The 5,049-nt window shown below is 39.6% G+C and overlaps 1 long non-coding RNA gene across 1 annotated transcript; it reads left to right on the top strand.

The window, feature by feature from the left end:
* The first annotated feature begins 2,975 nt into the window (after positions 1-2,975).
* Positions 2,976-4,566, top strand: LOC131676300 (uncharacterized). Its single transcript, XR_009303114.1, has 3 exons — positions 2,976-3,124; positions 3,184-3,409; positions 3,469-4,566. It is a non-coding gene; the product is annotated as an uncharacterized LOC131676300 (long non-coding RNA).
* Positions 4,567-5,049: the final 483 nt, after the last annotated feature.

Below are 5,049 nucleotides of genomic sequence, written 5' to 3' on the forward strand. Positions count from 1 at the left end.
ATTTATGAAGCGCCACCATTCGTTGCCGGTCCGACGACATTCGGTAAATTGGAAAGGTGTGTGGTGCGACTATTTGTCCCCTGGCAGCTCTCGCAGCAGTTCACTCGGGGTCGACCAATTTCGAACACATTTTATCATGCTGATGGGTTGGTGGGTGGTAGGTGGTCGATGGGTTCATAAATGATGCTTGCGGACAGGTATCACGTGCAAATGTGGTGGCGAAACTTTTGCCGCTGGTGTCAAAAAGAAGCAAGTGAGATCACGTTGTTAACAGAATTATCGAAACCATTAAAACCAACTGATCGAATCGAATCGATGCAGCCTGCCTCCATTTATGCCACTGCCTGTACGTTTGGCACATGTAAATTACCCTATTGCATTAAGCGCCGGGCAAGGGTATATATTGGAAGTCCGTGGTAATTAAATCGGTGGCTGGATTTTTCCTCTACGGTTTTTGGTGCTTAATTTAATTAAAAACCTGTTTAACAGCCAATTAAGAATGGTGGAAGTAAAAACATTTAAATATAATTGATTGGCATTTTGAATCGAATCAGAAATAATAAATGGGGTACAAAGCTTCTGCTGATTGTGCAGAGTAAGTACTGAGCATTGTTTTAGAATCGACAGTTTTTGGTTGTTCGTTTTCTTCAAGATAACGTTATTTGAGACATATTTTTTTAAATCGTTTCTAGGATTTGATTTAAAATTAAATTTCAATTGGAAATTTCTGTCGTATGCGTTTTAGTGTTTAGTGTAATGATGAAAAATGCGCCATCTCACCGAGCGTGGCGCTAGTGAAGCGATTCTGGCACATACCCGTAATGCGTCACTTCATTTCGGCACGCATCCGAAAACCAAGATGAAGGGAAAGAAAGGTGGGAATATTAGTTAATTTTGAGTGTATTAGTTTTAACATTCAAAATTAAGCCCGGCGCCCGCAACCATGGAAATAAACAAAAAGATCGAATGAGCATCCTGATTCTTTGTCGCACGATGAAAAGAGAGAAAAGGCCGAGCTTCACTTCGAATCTTCCGATTCGAACACTTAGGGAGACAATGGCAATGGATTCGAATTTGTCGGTCCCTGGAACTGATGCAGAAATTCACTGTTGACGGGGTGCTGAAGCTGCGAAAACTAAAGATACGCTCAGACCATCTTAATTCTAGATAAATTTGAGGATCCGTTAAAATCTAATAGGAGGGTAAAATTTCAAGTCGCGAAATTATTATGTATGATAATATCTACATATTTAGGTTGCGTCAGGATGCAGTCTCCGCGATCCAATGGTGGTTTCGATAGTACAGCCAACTCTTTAAAAATATGTTACCCAGTCTTGTACTTATAAAAAGTAAAAGTAAACGTCAGCATGAAAAATAAAATAAAAAGTACCTGATGTTTAAGTGATTCTAAAAAGCAACGATAAATAAGAGTAAATAGAGACAAAAATCATTGGTACTACAAATGAACAAGAATTGATTTCTTCACACGAAAAGACAACCATTGTGGCATTGCTTAATTTCCCGTAACAATAAATGGTTGTGTTGGGTTGCTAAAACGCAATCGTAACTCTGCATTCTTTAAATTTGCCAATTGCAATCATTATCCGATGGAAAATTGAAGTACGTGACATGGGCGATTTTTCTATTTCGCTCTTCAAATTTAACAACTGCAACAATGCTCCCACCTTTCATTTATCATCTTGCATTTGACAAGCGGTGTGGGCATTGTGGCCAGGACTTCGGTTGAAAAAAATGTATTTGCCATGGTTGCCAGAACCACATTTTGTGCAATGTATTCAACAGATGTCGCTAGCATACCGTGGGCGATGCTTTTGTTAGAATTTTTTTCAAGCTGTTACGTCTGTTTGTCTGTGGTTAAGGGACCGGTAACAAAACAAATGTTTCTCTTTTTTCTTATTCTTTGACTGTGTAATTAATCAGCACTAGTTGTAGAACACGTGGAAAACTTATAGCGACATCTTGTTGTACACAAATTAGCTACTCACGAGCCTCACAAAGCTTTTATTTCGCTTACTAGCTCAGTACTGTAACAAAAAAGAGAAACACGGACAAAAAAGAAAACAACACCAACAGGAAACCCCGTTGGGGCCTTGCCTAGTTTTGAAGCTGCACTTAGTGGGATACACCTACACCGGTCAGCGTTGGCGGTTGTTCCTGTCGGAAACCCAAAGAGGAATAATTGCATCACGTCGTCTAGGATACGTCCATGCATGTATCATGCTGATTTCGACTTTTTCTCGGCACATGGCGTTGGCTGACATTTCGCGCTTCGAATGTTAGTGCTGATGGAGACGGCCAGCGGAAAAAGACTTCTCGACAACAAAAGCACGTCCTAACTAGTTTCCGCTCTTCGGCTCTTCTCTTGTTAGTTACGATTTTCAGATGGATTCATAGAGTGTTGCAACTAAAGGAAATCATTAGGTGCAAATTACCTGAACTATCCTACTGGCAAAGTTTTGGGGAATACTGTTGAGGATATTCCAATAGACCTTTCTTGTCAAAAAATTTTATATGCTAGAATGCTTCCTTTTTTATTCCCGATTCGTTAGCCCATATTGCCGCGATGATTTGGTACCTCTAACTATTGAAAAAATGAAAAATAGCGCGAGCTGCTCATTTAACCCCATATTCTGAATACCTATCTTGCCTTGTTTCCCCGTATTTTTACACCATTTGAATGAATTTCCTGTGGGGAATACTAAAAGGATGCCAGATCTGCATGTATATTAAGAAGTCTGCAGATTCTGCATTTTCGCTGCAGATTTTTTGCAGATTATAAATATTTAGCAGAACAAAGCCTATGCCAGTAAATTTTAACCAGCCTTCAACGTTTTTGATCATTGAAAATATTAACACACTACATTTCTATGTCAAATTTATTAAAGATTTTTGTGACAATCTGCAGACTTTTATATTTTTACTGCAGGCTATTGTTTAAATAGACCTGGCATCACTGATGCTAAAATAATTCATTCATATACCTGTCAAAAGCATTATTTTTCACTTGCAAGAGGGATGACGATGGTAACATTAGGAACCTGGCACATACATTGATCAAACGGCTCTGGATAGAAAACACGGTGGCATATGTGTTTAGGACATGGTATGAATTCTTTTTGGTAAATTTCTCGCTCGCTTGTTTATGTATTTTATCACTTTTAGAGTTGTGCGGCCGAGGCGTTAGTGAACTGGCTCAAATAACTTCACCAGAAACTCCTGCTTTTAGTAATGTGAAATGGATTCTCGTATTGCTACCAAGTACAAAACTGGGTAACTTGAGCAATTGACCCTCGGCATGTTTCGTGGCAAGTGTTGCTCAGAGTCTACGCGTTTATCAAACAGCAATCGATGCTCGGACACTAGCGGAGATATCCAGTTCCAAACGCAGGTTCGGTTGGATGTATTCGACGAAATTGTTTTAAGATCCTTTATTTGATTAACCTCCAGGAACTCGTAAAAATAGTCTCGCAACAGTTTACGGCCCGACCAGGATGCTTCAGCTAGATACAATTGACAATGTCACGCATGACTAGTAGAATACTAAATTACTGCTTATTTTCTAAAAACGGCTGACTACTGTTGAGCGTTCTGAGAAACAGATGATAATACGCTGTGATAATAAACACTGGCTTAATTGTAGGGCAGATGGCAGAATTCCCCGTTTACAGATTCATTCTATTTGGTCGTTTTGAGATGCACAGCAAACGGAACGATGAACGTTGCGAATTGTGATTGCTTTACAACCTACGGCATGGGATGAAATGAGCAGTAATTTGAGGAATGTCCCAGATAGTATCTTGGTACATAATTTATATGATCCAGGCTGCTACGTTCACCGAGCTGGAATGCATGGTGTGAGAAAAAACAACAGCGACCACATCAACGACTAACGTTCGTGCTCAAGAGTTGCCATTTCCAGTGGACGTCGATGTGTTACATGCCGCTTCAGCAGCTCAGCATCTCAGCTCTTCGTCTATTGATACAGTTAGTTTTGCGTCTTACGTATAATTAACTAGCTGATACCCATCGCGCGTTGCTGCGACTTTCATCAAAATAGGAGGAAAACACAATTTGTTCCGAAGCGCCATCTGGCGGGCAAATAATCCCCAATCAATAGCACACAAACACGCTCCATAACAAATGCCTACTATGTAGAATTTGTAACGTCAATCGATCAAGCCGTTTGGGAGTCCATAAATCATATACATACAAGCATTGACTTTTATATATATAGATAGATATAGATAGATAGATATAGATAGATAGATTGAATCAACTATTTGTTTCTAAAAATGTAATGTTACTGATAGTTTTGTGTATAATTGTCTCATGGAGCAAAAATGCGAGTAACGGCGGTGCTCATGAGTTCTGCCTATGGGAAAGAATTGCTTTCATGTACAGTATGGGAAGTCCCGCCTGGGCCAGGCGGCATGACCAACGAAGTCGGTTTAAGACAACGTAGATTGGTGTTTCTTTTCAAAAACATGTAACAGAACTTATATGCAATGTTGAATAAAATTTAGTTGGGAATTCAATGCCCTAATAAAAGCAAAGATATTTCTACACCCAAAACAAAAATCTCTTGCAATAATTGCAAGCGACAATCACTTGCAAATAATGTTAGCATCGCTTGCAATTTTGCAGTGAAAGCCGCTGGCAATTGTTGCAAGCAGATAAAACCACTTCATCTCTCTCTCTCTATACGTACATACTTTTCTTCAACACACTGTCAAAGGATTATCACCACATTCACGTGCCTATGCTGGTTGGTATAGCAACGCATGGCGAGTTTTTATTTTCCGTCTACTTTTTATTCATTCCTCACCAACATCATCAAACGCAGTTTTGTGGTTTATTCATTACACACGAGACGGCATCAAATGGCGGATGTGACAATTGTACGAGTTTTAACGTCCTGTTCTTACGTGTAAGAACAGATCAGTACTTATAGTTAGAGCTACGATGCGCAAGAGCCTGAGTTCAAATCTGGGGGGGTGTTTCACTTTTTTCATTAATCGTAAAATCATC

The sequence above is a fragment of the Topomyia yanbarensis genome, chromosome 1 (assembly GCF_030247195.1).
Source record: "Topomyia yanbarensis strain Yona2022 chromosome 1, ASM3024719v1, whole genome shotgun sequence".
Taxonomy (NCBI): domain Eukaryota; kingdom Metazoa; phylum Arthropoda; class Insecta; order Diptera; family Culicidae; genus Topomyia; species Topomyia yanbarensis.